This window comes from Hypanus sabinus, unplaced genomic scaffold, assembly GCF_030144855.1.
Source record: "Hypanus sabinus isolate sHypSab1 unplaced genomic scaffold, sHypSab1.hap1 scaffold_1695, whole genome shotgun sequence".
Lineage (NCBI taxonomy): Eukaryota > Metazoa > Chordata > Chondrichthyes > Myliobatiformes > Dasyatidae > Hypanus > Hypanus sabinus.
In genome coordinates, this window is record NW_026779779.1 from 1 (window position 1) to 24,550 (window position 24,550).

At 44.7% G+C, this 24,550-nt stretch overlaps 1 protein-coding gene across 1 annotated transcript in view; it reads left to right on the plus strand.

Moving 5' to 3' along the window:
* Positions 1-17,514: 17,514 nt before the first annotated feature.
* Positions 17,515-24,550, plus strand: part of LOC132387280 (NACHT, LRR and PYD domains-containing protein 3-like) — a 42,590-nt gene continuing 35,554 nt past the window's right edge. The window contains exon 1 of the mRNA XM_059959631.1: positions 17,515-17,631. The gene's annotated coding sequence lies outside the window, so the exon portion shown is untranslated. The remainder of the gene's footprint in view (positions 17,632-24,550) is intronic.

Below are 24,550 nucleotides of genomic sequence, written 5' to 3' on the forward strand. Positions count from 1 at the left end.
TAATTAGCCAGGGCATCAAATGGTATGGGAAGAAGGCAGGGGAATGTAGATGACTAAAATAATTTGATCAGCACATGATTGAATGGCGGAGCAGACTCAATGGGCCGAATGACCTACTTATTTCCTATATCTTAAGGTCCAATTCTAGTAAGGCCAGATTTGGAGCACTGGGACATTTCTGGTCATTCCACTGTAGTCGAGGCTTTGGAGGGGGTGCAGAGGACGTTTGCAAGGATGCTGCTCTGTAGAGGATGTGAGCTACCATGAGGAGCTGGATAAATGTGTAGTTCACTGGAGCACTAAAGTTGACGAGAGATCTGATACAGTTTTAAAATATTATCAGAGGCTTTAATGGATTGGACAGGGGTTATCAGTTTCCCAAGGTTGAAATGTCTGATACTCGAGGGCAGACGCTGAAGGCAGAAGGGATATATTCAAGTGGGATGTGAGGGGTAAGTCTCTTTATTCAGAGAGTCGTGTTCGGAGCAAGTGCTGCCTGGTATGGAGGCAAAGGCATGAGAGGTTTTTAAGAGACGGTTGGATTGGCACATGGATGTATGGAAGATTGGGGATATGGACAAAGTGTAGGTAGGAGGGATTAATGCTTGTGTGCTTTGATTTGCTTTGGCACTGCATTGTGGGCCGCATTTCCTGTTCGTGTGCTATGCTGTTCTATGTTCTATGTGGAAGAATTCTCCAGGCTGCCCTAACTGAGCAGTCTCATGACATTTCCCCCGAGATAGGAACGCCACCAGCCCCTTTTAACCCCTCCCACATTCCTGCATCTCAAACAACGGAACCCGGTAATTCTGAGCTGCCAGCCCTGCCGTCCGGCAAACAAGTCTAATGGCCACAGTAGCTCATCCTCGTGTCCTTCAATTATTATTGCACTTAAATATTAGTCATATCACCACCAGTACATCATCATATCATACTTCACCTTTTGATTTCTCTCTCCCTACCCCTTACTCCCCCCTCTCTCCCCCTTTACAACACACCCCTCCCTACTATCTCACTCGCTCTGCTCTCTCCCTTTCTCACCATCCCCGAGTCTCTTTCTCTCACAACCTCCTCCTCTAACTCGCACTGTCTCCACTCTCTGTCCTCCGCACTCTCCCTACCCTCATCCTCTCATTCTCTGCTGTCTTTCTTTCTCTCTTCCTAGCTGTCTCTCTCTCGCCTCCCACCTTCTTTCTCACCCTATCTGCCTCAGAGAGTGAAACACATCTACGGCTTTACCAAGTTCCACAACCACATTCTGGGCTACCCCTCCCTCTGATCACCCCTGAACACCCACATCACTGTGCCCCTTCCACTCACTCTCACCCATACATCAACACTATTTAAACGTTTACTGGTAACTGTGTTTGGGAATGAACCAGCTTCCAGACACGTGATAACGGTCTTTATTTTGTGGAATGTCGTTATTGTATGTATATACTTAAAAACATCATGAAAAAAAAATAAACAGCAGCAGATGATGCGAGCTTGAGGTGAACATTAAATGCTCTAAACTCGCAGCAAATGGGGCAACAACTGTAACTGCTAAAGGTGCTGGTTGACGACCCTCGGTATTTTTTTTACATTGATGTTAAAGATTCTATGGCATTACCTTGCAGCAGAAAGAGTAAAATACAATTTTGATGTGACTTTTTTTTTCCACACCCGCATAAGGGTGAATTGCTGATAAGATCTGGTTTCAGCATAAAGGCCGCGCCATGTTCTGAGAAATGTAAGCGAACCAGCATCTGCTTGCACGCAGACATTGAGCTAAGAGTCAAGCAGAACAACAACCCGTATCTTCCAAATCAATGATCGGGCCTCTTCCTCATTCCCTTTTCTAATTCCACTACGTGTTTCAGCCCGAAATATCGATTTATTTTTCAGTTCCATAGATGCTGCCTAAACTGCTGAGTACCTCCAGCATCTTGTGTGTTGTTGTGGTTACGAAAGATCTGCGACAGGGAGACTGTCGGGCATTGGACAAAGCACTGTGAAACGACTTTAAACATATCTACACTGTTGAGAATATTCCTGGGGAATTAATGTGTTGAATATTTCAACTGATGAGATAGGTCAGGTGACGGAGGTATGTGTTTGGGGAGCACTTCGGGTCCAGAGATCACAATGCCATTAGTCTCAATATAATTATGGAGAAGGATAGGACTGGAACCAGGGTTGAGATTTTTGATTGGAGAAAGGTTAACTTTGATGAGATGCACAAGTATTTTGAAGGAGTGAATTGGGACAATTTGTTTTATGGGATGGATATAATAGAGAAATCGAGGTGTTGGGGATAGTGTAGAGGATTGTTGAAGATTGCAGAGAGACATTGATAGGATGCAGAAGTAGGCTGAGAAGTGGCAGATGGAGTTCAACCCGGAGAAGTGTGAGGTGGTACACTTTGGAACGACAAACTCCAAGGCGGAGTACAAAGATGTCCTGTCTACAGATCCCTGAAAGATGCCTCACAGGTAGAGAGGGTAGTTAAGAAAGCGTATGGAGTGTTAGCTTTCATAAGTGGAGGGTTTAAGAGTCGTGAGGTAATGATGCAGCCCGATAAAACTCTGGTTAGGCCACACTTGGAGTACTGTGTCCAGTTCAGGTCGCCTCACCATAGGAAGCATGTAGAAATATTGGAAAGGGTACAGAGGAGATTTTCTAGGATGTTGCCCGGTTTAGAGAGTATGCATTATGATCAGAGATTGAGGGAGCTAGGGCTTTAGTCTCTAGAGAGAAGGAGGATGACAGTGGACATGATAGAGTTATACAAGTTATTAAGAGGAATAGATAGAGTGGTCAGCCAGCGTCTCTTCCTCAGGCCACCACTGCTCATACAAGAGGACATGGCTTTAAGGTAATGGGAGGAAAATTCAAGGTGGATATTAGAGGAAGGTTTTTTTACTCAGAGTGGTTGGTACGTGGAATGCACTGCCTGATTCAGTGGTGGAGGCAGAAACACTAGTGAAATTTACGAGTCGACTAGACAGGTATATGAAGGAATTTGAAGTGAAGGGTTATATGGGAGGCAGGGCTTAAGGGTCGGCACAACATTGTGGGCCGAATAGCCTTTACAGTGCTGTATTGTTCTAAGTTCTATTACCGAACTTTTCCCACACAAATGAGAAAATTTAGCTCTCTTCTGGTCGGCTGGCACATCATCTGTAGCTATGACCATTTTATATGTCTCTGCCAGCATTCACGCAGTTTCAATACTAGCGTCCCAAATGCTTCCAGGGAATATGTTGTCAGGCCCTGGAGATTTATCCATCTATACTCACTTCAAGAGAGCAAGCACATATTCCGTAAACTGGATACAATCCATGACCTGCCGAACGTTTCTTCATTTCTATCGTCTCTATTTCTGTCTCTCAAGTACATGCACACCCAGATCAATCATTGAAGATCTCCCCCATTGTTTTTGCTCCATGCGTACATAAGCACGCTGATCGTCAGAAGTTCGTTTGTCCAGTTAATGTGGCAGTAGGGAAACAATAGGTTTTCTCAAATAAATATACTGCCACCAAATAGTTTGTTACTCGTGGAAATGTGCTCATTACAGTAGTTGTCTATAATAATGATTTCTTAATGTAAGTGAAGCATTTGCTGTCCCGGGGTCTGTTCTCAAATGGATGATGGGGCACGCTAGCGGAGGGAAACTCATTGAAACGTAGCAAATACTGATGACTCCATAGAGTGGACGGATAAAGATATTTTCATCAGGAGAGGTGTCTTGAAACAGAGAAAACAACCTCACAAACCACTGAGATGTATCTAGAAGCCTTCTCCTCCACCATTCTATCCAGTAGTTGGGTCAGAATGCTGCCTGTTTTGTCAACTGTAGTTTTACGTTATTCAAAGCTACAAATATTTGTCAGAATTTTTAATCGCTTAACTAAGCAAAGAAGGAAACTTCATGAATATCACCACAATGTGTTGTGTAATGTATTTTGTAAATAACAGATAACCGACTTTTGAAGCAGACTGACCGTATTTAATGACCAGCCTCAGCACTGCTGAGAAGGAGCTAACAGCAGATTGACTGGATACTGGCATTTTGATTTCAACATTACAACATTGCTGAGTGTTCAATATTCATTGTGGTCATAAGGAAACTCAAAACATGTGAGGTTCAGACTGTTACTTCCTTTTTCATTTACTTCTGGTGGGCCTCTTGCTCGGTTAGTAGGGTTCAAGGAGGGTTGAACATTTTATCGCACTGTGATCACTGTGCAGACACAGTAGCCTCAGAAACAGGGGTGGATTCCAGGATGCTTTGAGCACTTACTGTATGGAATATATGATGCCTGTGTTGGAATGAAGAGATGAGTAATGAATGTTGGGATTGCATTTGTGGAAATCATTTTAGGCTGTCACAAACATCTTGCAATCAGTCAATATTTATGCATCGATAGAAAAGGCAAATATGCTCCCTCCACTCAACAATAAAATAATCGACAAGTGTTTTCAGTTTACCTGCTGAAAGGTATCCGCGTCCGCGCTGTGACCCAAGGCCCGGAATTCAACCCCGATCCCCGTCCAGACAAAGCTTCCACCGGCTACTATTCCGTCATGGGTTGGTTCAGGAGTGTTAGTTTGTGAACTGGGCATAGCTGAGACACCGAATTACGTCAGCGGCAGCAAAGAGTCCTGGGCCAAGGTTATCATCCTGGGATGGGGACTCCAGGAATATAGTATTTGTAGTGTTTGGTGTTCGTCTGAGCTTATTGCTACTACAGATGGCACTGGGCGTTCCTCTTTCCCCAATAAAGCAAACGTTTCGGACAGATGGGCATGGGCTGCGGGGAATTCTACGTGAGACGTGCGACGATCTGCGAATCTCTTGGGTCCAGGTTTTGACCCATATAAAATGGACCTGTCGGTCAAGCTGCCCGGGCGGATGAAGTGATGAGTTAGTATTAATGTTCTGTGCTCAGCTGTTTAGTTCTGGAGTTCCTTTGGAAGCAAAGAAGAGAACGAGTTACCTCTCCTTCCCTCGCAGTGAGACGCTGTGAGTTAATGGGATGCTCCGTGTTTGCAGCAGTAAGCATGGACCGGGGTTTAGTGTTCAATCCGTGTTTGGAAAGTCCCTCTCACTGTCCCCCGTCTCTCAGCTAGTGGGAGTCAAACAGAAACTCCAGAAGGAGAAGCTAAAGGCAGAGGTATCAGTATTACAGAAGTACCAGCATTACAGTGGTGTACAGGGAATTACCGAGGCAGGAGAGGGGAATTGGCCAGAATTGATTGGAAACGGTCACTCGCAGGGATGGTAACAGAGCAGCAATTTGTGGGAAGCTGGAGGATTGGTAATGTTGTTAAAACAAACAGAAAACAAAAGGCAACAATAAGTCATTAAGAAGGTAAAGGTGAACCACCAAAGAAAACGAACCTATAATAGTAAAGATGTTACTGAACGTTTCTTCAGATACATAAAGTGTAACAGAGAAGCACGGCTGGATATCAGAACGCTGGAAAACGACACTGGAGAGGTAGTAAATGGGGACAGGAATGGCGGCCGAACTGAATAAGTATTTTTCACCAGCCTTCATGGAGGAAGACACCAGCAGTATATTGGAAGCTCCAGGTGTCGGGGGCATTAAATGTGTGAAGTTAACATAACTAGAGAGAGGTTTCTTGGGAAACTCAAAGGTCTGAATTTAGATATGTCACCTGGACTAGGTGGCGTGTACACAAGAATTTTAAAAGTGGTGGCTGAAGAGATCGTGAGACATCAATAAAGTTCTTTCAAGAATCACCAGCTTCTGTAATGGTTCTGAGAGTCTGGAAAATTGCAAATGTTACTTCACTCTTCAAGAAAGGAATGGGAACGAAGAGAACCCATCTGTCCGTTTGTCTGACAGTGTTTAGGAAGGTATAGGAGCCGATGATTAAGGATGTCGTCTCAGGGTACTTGGAGACCCGTCATAAAATAGGCCGTAGTGGACATGATTCCTCAAGGGAAAATCATGCCTGACAAATCTTTGAAGAAATAATAAGCCTGATAGACAAAGGTGAATCGGTTGATGCTGTGTATTTGGATTTTCAGAAAGTCTTTGTTACGCTGCCACACATAAGGTTGCTTAACAAGCTACGAGATCATAGTATTACAAGAAAGATTCTGACGTGGATAAAGCAGTGGTTGGTTGGAAAGGGGCAAAGCCTGGGAATAAAATAATCATTTTCTGGATTGCTCCCAGTGACCAGTGATACTCCACAGTGTCTGTTTTGGGACCGATTCTTTTACGTCATATGTTAATGATTTGGACAATGGAATTGATGGCTTTGTTGCAATGTTTGCAGACAGTATGAAGATAGTTCGAGGTGCATGAGGTTTCGAGGAATTAGAAAGGCTACAGAAGGTCATTGACAGATTAGGAAAATGGGCAAAGGAATGGAATACAGTTTGGAGAAGTGTATAGTCGTGCAGTTCGGTAGACGAAATGAAAGTCTTAGTTATTTTCTAAATACAAAAGAAAACTGTGGTGCCAATGGACTTGGGGATCATTGTGCAGGATTCCCTAAAGGTGAATTTGCAGGTTGAGTCTGTGATGAGGAAGGCAAATGCGATGTTCGCATTCATCCCAAGAGGAATAGAATATAAAAGCAAGGATGTCATGTTGAAACTTTATGAAGCACTTGGAGTGTTCTGAGTAGGTTTAGGCCTCTTAACTTCAAAAGGAAAGTGCTGAATCTGTAGAGGCTTTGCCGCAGATGTAGTATGTATGGATTTTAAAAGAACATTTGATAAGGTACCCATGCAAGGCGTAATGAAAAAGTAAGATGGCATGGGATCCAAGGGGACATTGCTTTGTGGGTCCAGAAGTGGCTTGCCCACAGGAGGCAAAGAGTGGTTGTAGACGGGTCATATTCCACATGGAGGCCGGTGACAGTGGTGTGCCTCAGGGATCCGTTCTGGGACACCTACTCTTTGTGATTTTTATAAATGACCTTGGTGAGGAATTAGAGGGATAGATTAGCAAATGTGCTGATGACACAAAGGTTGGGTGTGTTATGGATAGTGTGCAGTGCTGTCAGAGGTTACAACGGGATTTGGATAGGATGCAAAACTGGGCTGAGATCTGGCAGATGGAGTTCAACCCAGAAAAGTGCGAGGTGTTTCATTTTAGTAGGTCAAATATGATGGCAGAATTTTGCATTAATAGTAAGACTCTTGGCAGTGTGCTAGATCAGTGGGATCTTGGGATCCGAGGACACTCAAAGCTGCAACGCAGGTTGACGTTGTGATTCAGAAGGCATGCGGTGTATTGGCCTTCATTAATCGTGGAATTGAATTTAGGAGCCGACAGCTAATGTTGCAGCTATATAGGACCCTGGTCAGATCCACTTGGAGTGCTGTGCTCAGTTTTGATCGCGTCACTATGGGAAGTACGTGGAAACCACAGAAAGGGTGCAGAGGAGATTTGCAAGGATGATGCTTGGATTGGGGAGCGTGCCTTATGAGAATAGCTTGAGTGAACTCGGCCTTTTCTCCTCGGAGCGATGGAGGACGAGAGGTGCCCTGATAGACGTGTACAAGATAAAGAGAGGCCTTGATCGTGTGAATAGTAAGAGGCTTTTCCCCAGGGCTGAAACGGCTAGAACGAGAGAACATAGTTTTAAGGTGCTTGGAAGTGGGTACAGAAGAGATTTCAGGGGTAAGTTTTTGCACAGTGGTGAGTGCGTGGAATGAGCTGCCGGCAGCGGTCGTGGACGAGGAAACGATACGGTTATTTAAGAGACTCCTGCAGGGGGACATGGAGCTCAGGAAAATAGAGGACTTTTGGTGAAGCCCAGGTCGTTCGAAGGTACATGTTGGGCACAGCTTCGTGGGCCGAAGGGCCTGTATTAACCATAACCATATAACCATATAACAATCACAGCACGGAAACAGGCCATCTTGGCCCTCCTAGTCCGTGCCGAACCCTTAATCTCACCTAGTCCCACCTACCCGCACTCAGCCCATAACCCTCCACTCCTTTCCTGTCCATATACTTATCCAATTTTACCTTAAATGACACAACTGAACTGGCCTCTACTACTTCTACAGGAAGCTCAGGATGTATTGTGCTGTAACTTTTCTATCTTTCTATGTTTCTATATGTTGCCTCATCAGGACTTCATAAATTCTCAACAGCACATCCTTCCTTTTATATTACAATCCTCTTGAATTGATTGCAAAGATCGCATTTGCCTTCTTCACCGCCGACTCGGCCTGTATCTCTTCAAGTTAATGATAAATATCAACCATCTTGTCCACCCTCAGTCCAATATATTTCCCTCCACATCAATGAAATATATCAACCATCTTTTTCAACCTCTGTCCAGTCTGTATCCCACCAGCTCAATGATATATATCAACCATCTTTTTCAAACTCTGTCCAGACTGTATCCCACCACCTCAATATCAGCTATAGCTCTGTGCATTTTATTTGTCTCTGACAGTGTTCGAGCAGTTTCTGCACTGGCCTCCCACAAGGTCCAAGGGAACAACTTGTCAGGCCCCGGGGATTTGTCCATTCTAATTCAGCAAGCACCTGTTCTGTAATCCGCATACAATCTAGAACAAGACTAGCTTTTCCCGATTTCTATAGTCTCTGTATCTGTCTCCCAGGTAAATAAAGGCATTCAAAAATCATGGAAGATCTACCCCATCCCTTTCGGTTCCTTGACCAGATAGCACAATGTTCTTTTTTGACAATTAATTGGGCACTACGAAACAGTACATGAGGCTCAATAAATTATTCCCCCGGCAAACTCTCTGTATCCGAGGGAATGTGCTCATTACAGCTGTTGTTTACAAAGTTCACAAGAGTGATTCTAGATTGAAAAGGTTTTATGTATGAGGAGCATCTGGTGTTTCTGGGCCTGATCTCAATGGAGGGGTGATGACTGTGGGAACAGGAACCTCCATGAAATCCTGAGGTCCGGATGGAGCGGATAGGAACAAGATGTATTCAACAGTAGGGGAGTCTAGTAACTGAGGTTACAATCTCAATATATTGAGCTGTTTCTGCAGACCTTCCCTTCCATCATTCTGTCCAGTAGCAGGATCTGAATTGAACATGAATCAATGCCTGGAGTTGATCATAGATATAAGCTATTGGCAGTCACAAGAACATGATGGAATTTTAGCCACTTAATTGAACAAAGAAGTACACTTTATGGTTATCACCATGTGATATACTTTGTGAATATCCGATAGTTGCCATTTGAAGCAGATAGGCCGCATCCAACAAAGTGTTTTGTTTTTGGAACAGCTTCCGCACTGCTGGAAGTTCTGTAGAGATGGAAATACCAACAGATTTAATGGATACACCTCGCAGCAGGATTAAAACAACCACTGGAATTTTAGCTTCCCCATTACAAAATGGCTGAGAGGCCAGTATTCATGTTTGTCGTAATGAAACTCAGAGCATGTGAGGTCGAGTTCCTTATTTCCTAGTTTCCTTTAGTTCTGCTCAGCCGCTTCCTCCATCACTAGAGTAACAGCCCACCACAGCTGCAAGGAGTATTGAACATTTTTATGGCTCTCTGGTCACTGCCCTTCAGCGGAGAGACAGTGACTTCAGGAGGCAGTGTGGATGCGAGGATGACTTCAGCATTCACTGTATGGAAAATATGATGTTTATACTGGAATAAAGAGATAACGAATGAATGTTGGGATTGCATTTATGCAAATCACTTCAGGACGCCACAAACATCTTGCAGTCGGCCAATATGTGTGCTGACATATTGCACATTTTGCTGACATAAAGGCAAAATCCTGCACTGAGTTTCCAGTGATTTATTTTCAATTTTATATTAAAAGCATTTTCTTACTGTTTCACTACGGGATATCTTACTATCTTTCCTTTCAGTTAGTCCTGACGAAGTGTCTCGGCCCGGAACGTCGACAGCTCTGCTCCCTATAGATGCTGCCCGGCCTGCTGTGTTCCACCAGCATTTTGTGTGTGTTGTTTGAATTTCCAACATCTGCAGATTTCCTTGTGTTTGCATTTTAATTCTGATTCCCATTCAGATATCTCGATCAATGGCATCCTCTTGTGCCAAGAGGAAACCGTCCTCAGGGTGGAGGAGCAACACCTTATATTCCATCTGGGTACCCTCCAACCTGATTGTATGAATATTGAATTCTCCTTCCACTAAACAAATCCCCCGCACACCAAAAACCTTCTCTATTCCCTACTCTGAACTTTCATTTCTGCTCACCAGCCTGTTATTGCTCCCAGGTCCCCTCCATCCCTTTCTCCTATTGACAACTCTCCGATTCTTTCATCTTCAGCCCTTGACCACCTATCACCCTCCAGCTCGCCTCTTACCCCTCACTTACCTTTTTATTCAGATACCTCCCCCCTCCCGCATCAGTAATGAAGAAGGCTCTTTGCCCAAAATGACGAACGGTCTACTCTTTTCCTCAGATACAGCCTGTTGTGCTGAATTCCTTCAGCAATTTGCGTGTATTGCTTTGAATTTCCAGTGTCTGCAAGCTTTCTTGTGTTTAAGTGTAGTAATTACCGTAACAATTATTTGGGTTTTGTTGAGATTGTACCTGGAATATGGTGTAAAATCCCGCTCTCCATACTAACACGGGTTATCCAGACCAGAACAAACTGCCGGAGGAACCATGGACGTCCAGTGTAGTTTCTCCTTTGGCTCCTCCCACTTCCGCCAAACCAACGGTGTCGCCATGGGCACCCGCATGGGTTCCAGTTATGCCTGCCTTTTTGTTGGCTTTGTGGAACAGTCCATGTTCCAAGCCTATACGGGTTTCCCTGTCCCTCTTTTCCTTCGCTACTTCGGCGACTGCATTGGGTCTACCTCCTGCACGCATGCTGAGCTCGTTGAATTCATTAACTTTGCCTCCAACTTTCACCCTGCCCTCAAATTTACCTGATTCATTTCCGACTCCTACCTCCCCTTTCTTGACCTGTCTGTCTCCATCTCTGGAGACGGCTTATCTGCTGATATCTACTATAGGCCTACAGACTCTCACAGCTACCTGGTCTATTCCTCTTCCCACCCTGTCTCTTGCAAAAATACTATCTCCTTCTCACAATCCTTCCGTCTCCGCCGCATCTGCTCTCAGGATGAGGCTTTTCATTCCAGGACGAAGGAGATGTCTTCCTTTTTTACACAAAGGGGCTTCCCTTCTTCCACCATCAACTCTGCTCTCAAGCGCATCTCTCCCATTTCCCGCACATCAGCCCTCACCCCATCCACCCACCACCCCAGTCGGGATAGGGTTCTCCTTGTCCTCACCTACCACGCCACCAGCCTCCAGGTCCAACGTATAATTCTTCGTAACTTCTGCCACCTCCAACGGGATCCCAGTACGAAACACATCTTTCCTCCCCCCCCTTTCTACTTTTTGCAGGGATTGCTCCCTACGCGACTCCCTTGTCCATTCGTACCCTCATCCCTTCCCGCCGATCTCCCTCCTGGCATTTATCCTTATAAACGGAACAAGTGCTACACCTGCCCTTACACTTCCTCCCTCACCAACATTCAGGGCCCCAGATAGTCCTTCCAGGTGAGGCGACACTTCACCTGTGAGTCAGCTGGTGTGATATACTGCATCCGGTGCTCCCGGTGTAGCCTTTTATATATTGGCGAGACCTGACGCAGACTGGGAGACCGTTTCGCAGAACACTTGCGCTCGGTCCGCCAGAGAAAGCAGGATCTCCCAGTGACCACACATTTTATTTCCACGTCCCATTCCCACTCTGATATGTCTATCCATGGCCTCCTCTACTGTCAAAATGAATCTAAACTCAGGTTGGAGGAACAACACCTTATATACCGGCTGGGTAGCCTCCAATCTGATGGCATGAGCTTTGAGTTCTCTAACTTCCGTTAATGCCCCTCCTCCCCTTCTTACCCCATCCCTGACATATTTAGATGTTTGCCTGTTCTCCATCTCCCTCTGGTGTTCCCCCCACTCCTTTCTTTCTCCCTAGGCCTCCCGAAAACATGATCCTTTCAGCTCGGTATCACTTTCACCAATCACCTTTCCAGCTCTTAGCTTCATCCCACCCCCTCCGGTCTTCTATCATTTCGCAGTTCCCCCTCCCCTCACTACTTTTAAATCTCTTACTATCTTTCCTTTCAGTTAGTCCTGACGAAGGGTCTCCGCCCGAAACGTCGACAGTGCTTCTTCTTATAGATGCTGTCTGGCCTGCTTGTGTTCCACCAGCATTTTGTGTGTGCTGTTTGAATTTCAGCATTTGCAGATTTCCTCGTGTTTCCACAACATGAAAGCCAGGACATCAACAGGATCCGGGACAGCTTCTTCCACCAAGCTATGAGAATGATTAATTCATGCTGACAAGATCGTATTTTATGTTCTATTGTTGAACATACTATTTATTATAAAGTACTATAAATTGCACATTGCATATTTAGACGGAAACGTAAAGGTTTTTACTCATGTATATGAAGGATGTAAGTGTAACCATCTTGGTCAACATCTGTCCAGCCTGTATCCCATCAACGATTATATATCAACAATCTCTCTTCTGCCGTTGTCTTCATTATGACGTTTTTTTGACTCACTGAGTTGATACTGAAATCGGTGTTTGTACCTGGAACTACCGGAGGGTTTATTGAATACAGCACGGAATAAGTTAAAGACAGCCATTGCGATTTTCGCTTGAAAGTTAAAATGTCTGCTGTATTAATCGTTGTCGGAAGGAGAGTTGGAAGCAGAGAATACAGATTGATAGTGGGTGGGATGGATGTTGTGAGCATTGACTGCATTATCCCTGTATTGGACAAGAGAAAACTAATGAATATTGGTATTACATTTGTGCTAATTTGTTCTGACCGTCACAAATATCGTGTAATCAGTTAATAGTTGTGCATCATTTAAAGTAAAAAGAGAAAATGGTGGAAATCTTCAGCAGATCGGGCAGCGTCTTGGACAGCCCCGGTTCAGATACTGGGTCTTCCACAGTTTCTCTTTCCACACATCCAATCTGATGTATCGGGTTTCCAACACATGACTTCCAATTTTACATTTAAAATGTTTTATTCCTATTAGCCTGCAGGAAATGTGACGGGCAATTGTGCTGGGCAAGATCTCATTTAACAATAGCATAATGATAAAATGTGCTCAGTTTATCTGGAGGAGACAATGTGTAACATTATACCCGCCTGCTGTTGCCCCGCGCCCAGGTTTTCCAGCCCGATCTCTGGCCCGGTCAGAGGTTCATCAGGTCCCCGTTCTGACACAGGCTGATGTCGGAGTGTTGGTGTTTGAAGTCTGAATGGCCGAGACACTGCAGCATATTACTGGCAACAAGGAGTCCTGGGCGAGTTGCTGCTTGAGCTGTAACCCTGGGAGACATTGGGCCCATGTAGCTGTCAGTATCGGGGATTTGACCCAGGTCAATACTTCCACAGATGGGGGCTGGATGTTCCTCCTTTCACAATGAATCAAAAGCCTCGGGGTGCTGGGCATTGGCTATAGGGAAATTTCTGATTACACCACGCAGTGTGAGATGCGGGGACGATGTGTGAGGATTCGGGGGTCGGTGAGTGGCAGATTCAGCTGTGTGACCCTGTGAGGTTAGGTCCTGGGATATCACCGTTTTAGATCCAAGTACAATGGCCCCGGGGTTCAAGCTGCCCGGGTTTATGAGGTGTTGAGCCAGTATTTCTGTTCTGGGCTCAGATGTTTGTTTCGGGAGTTTCTGTGGAAGAAATGACTGCCACACCGAGGAGAGGATGAGTTAGCACCCCGTCCCTCACAGTGAGAGTAAACGGGCTGTACCGTGTTTGCAACAGTAGAAATAGACCCGTGAGTTTGGTGTTCAAACTGTGTTTGGAAATCGCCCCTCATTGTCTCCTGTCCGCCAGTCGTTGGAAATGAAGCAGATGTGTTCAGTACAACTTTGGCTCACGTGGTTCAAAGGAGTAATCTCAGGAACGAGAGGGTTTCTGTACGAGGGGTGATTGATAAGTCTGTGGCCTGTGGTGGATGGAGGAGTTATTAACTTCAAACTTTATGTATGATCACTCAAAGAGTTGATCTGAATGTGCATGTAACGAGAGCTGTATAACTCGTCTCCTTCTACCTTAGGCCATGAACATATCAATCACTCTTACTGTCGACCAACTCTGGAGGTCCAAGTTGTCGAATTCTGCAAAGAAGGGATCCGTTTGCTCCACGACCGCTGGACTGAGCGTGTAAATGTAGGCGGGGACTATGTCGAAAAATGAACGTGCTGGGTTTTCTAAAATGGACTCCTTCTACCTTGGGCCACGAACGTATCAACCACCGCTCGTATGAAAGACATTTGATGACTCTGAGCCTGTACTCTATTGAGCTCAGAAGTACAGAGCTGGACGGGATCTTATTTAAACCCACAGAATACTGAACAGCCTGGAGACAGTGGACACGTGGAGGATGTTTCCATCAGTCTGGGGTCTGAGAGGACAGCCTCGGAATAATCAAGCTTCCCTTTAAAACTGAGAGTAACTTCTCCAGCCAAAGAGTGCTCGATCTGTGGAGTTTGTTGCAACAGATGGTGATTGGGGCTGTCACTGGATATATTTCCGGCAGAGGTTAATATATTATTGATCGCTAACTATTGTCATTTTTTGTTAGGCAGAACTATCAGAGGATTATTGAATACAGCATGTTAAAAGCAGACTTCACAATTTTAGATTCTTCATTTCAAAATGGCTGCAGTGTTAACCTTTATCAAAATTACACTCACAGCATACGATGTTGAGTTTGTTATTTCCCTTTTCGGTTATTTTCGGTGAGCCACTTCCTCCGTTTCCAGGGTAACGGCCCACCAGAGCTGCAAGAAGAGTTGCACAATGTTTTTATCGCTCTGTGGTCACCGCCTCTCAGCGCAGAGGCAGTGGCCTCGGGAGCAAATGTAACAGAGTGATAGTGGGAGGAAAGGATGCTGTGAGCATTGGCTGTATGGAATGAACTGAGAACATAGAATCAGAGAAACATAGAGAACCCATAGCATAATACACAGGCCCTTCGTCCAACAGTGCTCTCCCAAACATGAACATACGTTAGAGATCTCCTAGGGTTAACCACCATCCCTCTTCTTTTTATCTCCATGTACCGATCCAGAAGTCTCTTTAAAGGCCCTGATGTATCCGCCTCCACCACCGTCGCCGGCAGCCCAATCCACGCACTCACCACTCTCTGCCTAAAGAACTTACCCCTGACATTGCCTCTGTAACTTCTCCCCAAGCATCTTAAAACTGTGCCCTCTCGTGTTAGCCATTTCAGCCCTGAGAAAAAGCCTCTGCCTATCCACACGATCTATGCCTCTCATCATCTTATACACCTCTGTTAGGTCACCTCTCATCCTCCATCTGTCCAAGAAGAAAAGGCCAAGTTCACTCTCCTGTTCTCATAAGGCATGCTCCGCAATCCAGAGAAATCCTTGTAAATCTCCTCTGCACCCTTTCTATAGCTTCCACACCCTTCCTGTAGTGAGGCGAACAGCACAGTACTCCAAGTGGGGTCTAACCAGGGTCCTATATAGCAGTAACATTACCTCTTGGCACTTGAACTGAATCACTAGGTTGATGAAGGCCAATACACCGTGTGCCTTCTGAACCACACAGTCAGTCTGCGCAAATGAAATCAGACCCCAAGATTCCTCTGATCCTCCACACTGCCAAGAATCTTACAATTCATACTATATTCTGCCATCGTATTTACCTTCTAAAGTGAACCACCTCACACTTGTCTGGATCAGACTCCATCTTCCACTTCTCAGCCCAGTTTCGCTTCCAATCGGGGTCCTGCTATAACCTCGACAGCCCTCCACACTATCCACAATACCTCTGACCTTTGGCTCATCAGTAAATGTACTGACCTATCCCTCCACTTCCTCATCCAGGTCTTTTATAAAACTGACGAAGAAAAGTGGTGCCAAAACAGATCTCAGAGGAACAGCACTAGTCAGCGACGTCCAGGCAGAATATGACCCATCTACCAACAATTTTGTGTTCTGTGGGAAAAGCCATTTCTGAATCCACAAAGCAAAGTCCGCTTGGATCCCATGCCTCCTTACTTTCTTAATAAGCCTTGCATGGGGTACCTTATCAAGTGCCTTGCTGAAATCCATATTCACGACATCAACTGCTCTACCTCCATATATGTGTTTAGTCACATCCTCAGAAAATTCAATCAGGCCGGTAAGGCACGAGCTGCCCTTGATAAAGCCAAGCTGACTATTCCTGATCATGTTATGCCTCTCCAAATGTTCATAAATTCATGAAACAGGGCATGTGAAGTTGAATTCCTTACTTCCTATTTTCAGTTAGCTCTGCTGAGCCCGTTCCTCCATCACCTCCAAAAGCCCAGCAGAGCTCCAGAGTGTTGAACATATTTATCGCTCTCTGGTCACCGCCCCTCAGTGACCTCAGGAGCCGGTGTGGGTGCCCGGTTGCCTTGAGCATTCACTGTATGGAATATATAACGTTTCTATCGCAGTAAAGAGATAACTAATGAATGTGGGGATTGCATCCATGCAAATCTGTTTAGGAAGTCACAAACAGGATTCAACAGGGATCACTCCCTCCACAATTCCCTTGTTCATTCATCCCTCCTCACTAATCTTCTTCCAGATTCCTATCCCTGCATAAGCCTAAGTGCTACACCTGCCGTACTCCTCCTCCCTCACCTCCATTCAGAAACACAAAGCAGTCCTTCCGGATGAGGCAATGCTTCATCTGCGAATCTATTGCTGGGGTCATCTATTGTGTCCCGTGCTCTCGATGCGGCCTCCTTCACACTGGTGAGACCCGCCATAAACTGGGAGACCGTTATTTTTTTACAATCTCTGTATCATCTGCCACAAGGGGGACTTTGCAGTGGCCAAACGTTTTAATTCTGATTCCCAATCCGACGTTTCGATCAGACCGCCCTCAGGGTGGAGGAGCAACACCTTAGTGATCGTTTTCACAAAAAAAAAGGCCGGCAGATGTGTGGAGACGGAAGGGATGGAGGAAATATGGATCGGACAGAAACATGTGGCTGAGATGGGAGAGCAGCCGCCATCTTGTTGATGGTTAGAGGGGCTGAATGGCCTCCTCCTGCAGTTTTTCACTTGATGTTTCAGTGTTCCTGTCCAGTGAGGCTCCGGAGGAATGTGAATAGAAAAAAAAACTGTTTATAAACATAGAAGTGATTTCAATGAAACCTGCACAATTCCTTTCCGGGTGGGAATTGTACGTCGTACCGGGATGGGAATCGAACCCTTAACTCTGAGAACCGGAAGATGGTGCCATGGGGACGGGAAAGATCCAGAGGAAAACACTAAAAACGTAGCTGGTGTAAATATGGAATAATGTGGGGAATGCGGCAGGTAGGTCGGACAGTGTGTGAGGGGCGAGGAGCAGAGTCACCGGTTTCTCGCTCCCATTTCAAACGCAGATCTGCAGCATCTCAGGTTTTCGCTTCCGAGGCCCCGCCCCCGCTCTCACAGTCTCCGGATGGGCGGGGTTTTCTTTCCGTTCTCTGTTGAAGCTGATCGTCTGTGGGGAGCCGGTGGACGGATCTCGCTGCTCTCCGGACAAATTGATGAAGTTCTCATCGGTCAGTTTTGAGGCCGGTCACTGGGGTTGAACGCAACCGACAATTTCCCATCGGTGAGTACTGAAGTCGATCCCGGGGGCGGGGAACCTCATGTTGGGCAGAGAGTCCCGTTAACTTCCTCGAACTGGCGGCCTCGTCCCGCTTCCTGGATACAACCTGTCGTGGTCGGTCCGGGTTATGGGACCTTCACACCGAACCGCCTGAGATGAGCCGCCGCTCAGCCCCTGGTGTTCTGGTCCCAGGTCCGGGATGAGGTGGTGATGCCGAGACTGAACCCATCCATTAAGATGTACCTGGTGAACTTTACCTCCATCACCCGGCCCGCTATCGGATCCAAACTCCACCTGGATCGACGCTTGGAGACGATAATTGTTTTACATATTTCCAGCACACTGGAAGCGGCCGTTCGACCCGGTGTGTTCTTGCAGACAGAGGGTTAAATTAAGCCATCGCACCCTCGGGACACTGCTCCACGTGTATGAGAAGTTTCATCTTTCCCCGTTCAGACAGGACAGTAAGATCCAGATATATATCAACCTTCTTGTTCAACCTATGTCCAGCCTGTATCCCACTACCTCAATGATATATATCAACCGTCTTGTTCAACCTCTGTCCAGCCTGTATCCCACGACCTCAATGATATATATCAACCATCTTATTCAACCTCTGTCCAGTCTGTATGCCACCAGCACAATGATATATATCAACCTACTTGTTCAACCTCTATCTAGCATGTATCCCTCCACCTCAATAATATATATCAACCATCTTGTTCAACCTCTGTCCAGTCTGTATCCCACTACCTCAATGATATATATCAACCATCTTGTTCAACCTCTGTCCAGCCTGTATCACACCACCACAATGATATATATCAAGCATCTTGTTCAACCTCTGTCCAGTCTGTATCCCACCACCTCAATGATATATATCAACATATTGTTCAATCTCTGTCCAGCCTGTATCCCACCACCTCAATAATATATATCAACCATCTTGTTCAACGTCTGTCCAGCCTGTATCCCACTACCTCAATATGTATCAACCATCTTGTTCAACCTCTGTCCAGCCTGTATCCCACTACCTCAATGATATATATCAACCATTTTGTTCAACCTCTGTCCAGTCTGTATCCCACTACCTCAATGATATATATCAACCGCCTTCCTCAATGTTTGTCCAGCCTGTATGCCACCAGCTCAATGATATATATCAACCATCTTGTTCCACCTCTGTCCAGTCTGTATCCCACCAGCACAATGATATATATCAACCTTCTAGTTCAATCTCTGTCCTGCCTGTATGCCACCAGCTCAATGATATATATCAACCTACTTGTTCAACCTCTGTCTAGCATGTATCCCACCACCTCAATAATATATATCAACCTTCTAGTTCAATCTGTCCTGCCTGTATGCCACCAGCTCAATGATATATATATCAACCTGCTTGCTCAATGTTTGTCCAGCCTGTATCCCAGTGCTGCAATGTTATATTTCAGCAATCTCTCTTCTAATCTTTGTCTTCATTGTGAAGTTTAGTATTGCCCCTTTCTAATTATTTAGTTATTTATTTGTGTGCCTGCCTGTTTGTTTATTTATTTATTTATTTATTTAGTTAGTTAGTTATTGTTCGCTCGGAATACCAGAGGTTTAGTTGGACACAACACGTGGCAGGGTAAAAGCAACCATTTCAATTTTAGATTCACCTTTACAAAATGGCTGCAGTGTTAATCTTTGTCATAATGGAACTCATAGCATCTGATGTTGAGTTTGTTATTTCCTTTTTCGGTTATTTTAGTTGAGCCACTTCCTCTGTTTCCAGGGTAACGACCCGTCAGAGCTGCAGCAAGTGTTGCACTTTTTATCGCTCTGTGGTCACCGCCTCTCAGCGTAGAGACAGTGGCCTCGGGAGCAAATGTAACAGAGTGATAGTGGGAGGAAAGGATGCTGTGAGCATTGACTGTGTGGGATGTGTTACACCAGCGTCAGAATGAACTCAGAACTAACAAATTGTTTGGGGTGGGGTGGCATTTACAGTTCAGGGTGGCAATCAGTTACTATCTGTGCATTAAAATGAAGAGGGAGAAAATACTACAGTTGCAGGAAATTTAAAGTAAGGAAGGGAAAATACTGGAGACGCTCAGCAGATCGGCAGCATCTTGGACAGTCTCAGTTCTGGAACTGGGTCTTCCACCATTTGTCCTTTCAGAGACGTAGTCTGATGTACTGAGCTCCCAGCATTTTCTACTTAATAATTTTACATTTTTTTCCTGCTACACTGCAGGAAACATGGCAGCCCGCTCTCCTGGGCAAGATCCCACGCAGCGATGACATAGAGATCAAATGTGCTCTGTTTAGCTGCTGGGGTCAGGCTGAAGTGTATCCGCGTCCTCTATACAGACCGGGGAACCAGCCTGAGCACCGGACCCGGCAGAGGGTCATTAGGTTCCAATTCCACCTTAGTTTGTGAATCGGAAATGGCAGGAACTCCACGGCAAATTGCCGGCACCAAGGCGTCTTTGTATGGGTGATAATATTGGGCTGATGAATCTGATGATATGAAATTGCCAGAAAACGGGCTACAGTCCAGGCTGGTAATTCTGCAGCTGGGATCGGAATTTTCTCAGTCTGCAGTGAAGCTGAAATCCCGGGCGGTTGGGCATTGGTTATGGGGAAATCACCGTCAACACTGTCCAATAGGATATCATATCTGTCAAGTATTTTGGAGATTATTTAAAAATGAACTAGGGCGTTAGGTGAAGTTGGGCAGTGATGTTGTTCATCTGAACTTTGGTAAAGTCTGTAACAAGATCCTGCATGGCAGCTGATCGGGGAGGTTCGGTCACGTGGGATTCACAGGGGGCTGGCGAGGAGGATTCACACCGGGCAAGAGAACAAGAAGGAGAGGGGGATGAATGTAGATGGTTCTAACGAATGGAGGTCTGTGACGAGTGGGATGGAAGTGTCAGTGCTGAGATCTCTGTAATTTACTATTCATGCCATTGATTTGTATATGAATGTACATGGCTACACAGAGTATTATGTACCGTTGTGTTCACCCTACTGTAGTAAATATATTATCAAGCTGGAGAGGGTGCACAAGAGATTGCTGAAGATGTTGCCTGGACTACAGGGCCGAGTCATAGGAAGCATTTGGCTGAGCTGGATCTTTAGTTCAGATGAGAATGAGGGTGACATTGTAGGAGTTCATGAAATCAAGATGGAATATAAATAATGAGGTTGGTCGTAGCATTTTCCCCAGGATTCAAGATTCAAAAATGATTGATGTCATTCTAGTAATGAAGGGTAAAAGAGAACAAAATAATTCATACACTGGATCCAAAGCAAGACAGAAAATAAATAATTATAGAGACCACAATAATAAACTAAACACAATACATAAAGTATGATAGTTTAAAACGATTGATTGTCTGTCCATAAAGTGACGTTAATCACAGGAGTGTCTGGACATATGAGGCTGACATTGATACTTCTTCTGCATGTGCCTTACGCGTTACACGCTTGGGCGATCATGGGTCTCCACATCTAATGACTCCTCACAGCGTCAATGATATCTCGCACACTTAGATCTGTTAGTTCTTTCACAGTGTCCATATATTTTCTTCTTTGTCTTCCTCTTCCGCGATTCCCAGGCATAGGGCCTTGCAATGTAAAGCATTCTATTTCGCCCTTTCTGATGACATGGTCCAGGAATTTCAGTCTCCTCTCATTTAATGTTCTCATTAAAGATCTTTTTGCATGTGCACGTTGGAGTACCGCCTCATTAGTTACCCTATCTCTGTATGATATTTTCAGCATTCTTCTAAATAAAAACACATTTCTGTTGCTTCTAAGTTTTTTTGGAGTTCAGGTGTTACAGTCCATGTTTCGGAAACATACAGAAAGATTGACCAGATGTAACACTTTAGTAGCTTAAGCCTTGTTTTCATAGAAATGTGTCTGTTGGTAAAAATGGGTTTCATTTTTTTGGAAACTCGAGTGAATCTGCAGATGCTGGAAGTAAATAAAAACACAAAATGCTGGCAGAACTCAGCAGACCAGACAGCATCTATGGGAGGAGGTAGAAGGATGAAGGGTTTCGGCCCGAAACGTCATCACTACCACCACCCATAGATGCTGTCTGGCCTGCTGAGTTCTGCCAGCATTTTGTGTTTTTATTCATTTTTGGACGTTGGTTTTGGCAATGGCAATTCTTCTTTTTATTTCTACTTTACTTCTAGCATCTTGTGATATAAAGCTACCAAGGTAATTAAAGCCGATCTTTTGTTCAATCGCTTGGTTACCGATGGACAATTGGCAGTTGGGAGTATCCTGCCCTTTTTATATTTCCATATATGTGTTTTATTTTACCGTTGATGGTTAGACCAAAATCTGCACTTGTTTGTACTAATTTGTCTGGGAGGATTTGTAAGTCTTCTGCTGCACTTGCAATTAGGGGGATATCGTCTGCATATCTTATATTGTTGATGCAAACACCTCCAATTTTTATCCCATCTAGGTCTTCTATTTCTCTGAGAATCTTTTCAGTATAAATATTAAGTAATTCCGGTGAGGCAACGCATCTCTAACTCCCCTTTGAATTTTAGTCTAACTGCTTATATTATCATCAATTTTTACAGCCACTGTTTGATTCCAATATAAATTTTGAATAAGTTACTGGTCCCTTCCGTCAATGTTTAGTTAAATGAGAATTTGAAAAAGTTTTTCATGTTACACTTTGTCGAATCCTTTAGTGAAATCAATAAAAAAATGAAAAGACATCAATTTGACACTCAATTGCCCTTTCTGAAAGCATTCGTAGTATGAAAATTGCGTTCCTTGTTCCTCTATCCTCCATCAGCCCATATTGCAGTTCAGTAGTTTCTGGCCTTAACTTGTTTTTAATTCGACTCAGAACAATTATCAACAAAATCTTTATTATGTGACTCATCAGACTGATTGTTCTATAATTTTCGCAGTCAATAGTTCCAGGAATTTTAGGCAGAGTTATAAATACTGATTTCAAGAGATCGTCGGGCAATACACCAGACTCATATATGCCATTAAACTCTTCAAAATGAATATCCATGCCCAGATCTTCCGGGGCTTGTATCATTTCCACTGAAATTTCATCAGGTCCAGAGACATGGTCAACCTTTGCCCCTTTTCCACTGAACTCTCACATGGTTAGCTTGCTCACCAGTGTGGAATAGGCCTTCACATACTCCTTTCATAGGATTTATCTTATCACCAATGTTTTCCAAACTTAGCCCATTCTCTGAACTTCCACACACTTCTTTATTTCTGAGCAAGTCATTAATTCTATCTTCAGGACCTTCATTCTATTAGTTTTCATTTTAACATCTGCAAGTGACCCCCCTTTGTCCAACCAACACTTTTGGTTCAGTCTCTCCAAATCACCTCCTTGAATAACCTTCAAATTCCAAAACAAACTGTAATAGATTCACAGGCACCTTGTTAACAAGCGATTTTTCCTTCAGCCTGGTTACTGCTTCTCAAACCAATCCAGACATTAAATTTTCTTTATTCAATTTAGGAACAACACCTTTCCCTTCTCCTTCAATAATATTCACATCACCAGCTTTCATCTCCTCACTAACTTTTAACACATCTTCTAATACAAACAACAGGGAATTCTCACTTTCCACTGGTACCAAGTTTAACCCTTTCTTCACTAAACCTAGTCCATCTGACCCAAAAGGACTGCATTCCTTTTCAACTGAATCAGATACCTCAGACTTTTTCTGAGCTTCAACACTAGGTTCAGTATCCTGTGACTCCACAGGTACTTCAACAACCTGAACACAAGCAAACGGGACATCTGCCTCTTCTAGGCTTCCAATACCAGTCCCCTTTTCAAATTCTAAGCTCCCCTCATCCTCCCAGTTACTTTCTGGGCAATTCCTATCCGGAGTAAACTCAACCCTGCGGGTTAAAACAACTCCATCTGCTAACCCAGCAGACTCCTTCAAGGTAATGGCATCCTTTTCATCTAGGACTGCCCTTATATCATTATCGGGAACACATTTAAATTTTTCAACTTCTTCAAACAGTTCTGCCAAGCCAGACAGATCATCGGTGTCCAACCCTGGACCTTCTAACTGCCTCATCTGTTTCTCATCCTTACTCTGTGCCTCTATAAATTCCCTCTTGGCAAAGGTTAAATCTACCTCCTCTGCTTTACCTTCTTTCACCTCCCTATTCTCCGCTTTACCATCCCCTAACCCCTCTAGATACAGGGTCGGTAAAAACGTCTCAGCCAAATCAACAGTGGACTCATTTAAACTGTCTTCTTTCTCAGCCGCCTTTCTCGACATGCTGCGAGTGATTGCGCATGCGGGATAGATCTTAGAATCTAGGGCCGGGTCCTCAGCACTCACAGGCTTGCTTGTCAGCTTCACTGCTGAACACACGTCACCACCTGTTAAATCATTACAAGAAGGACGTCCACGCCGTCTCTCGGTAATTCTCAACGCACCCCGACTTCGACTGGTCCAGATACCAGGTCACATTGTAAAATGATCCTGTGCAAAGGTACAGCTTCTGTCCCTTTTCCTATGCCTCTTAATACCACCTCTCCAGTTTCTGGACCGAAATCCAGCACCTTACTTAGGATCAATGACTGGTCAGCCCCAGTATCCCTCCAGATTCTCACTGGAACTGGGGTTTCTTCTTCTTTCACAGACACCGTCCCTTCCGAAATAAATTTCTGACGGCCCTCTCGTACTCTATCTACATTTGCCTTCCCCGTCGACTTGCTAACCGACTCAATGCATCCTGTAGGGATGGCCGTTTACCCTTTTCCCATCTCCTTCTTCGGAGCAAAGCATTTAGATGCAATATGACCAAGCTTTCCACAATTATAACAGGTCAAGCCAGGAACCTTCCTGCCAGCTTGCTTGCCCTCCTCCTTACCTTTACCACTAGCTCCCTGCTTATTCTCTACCTT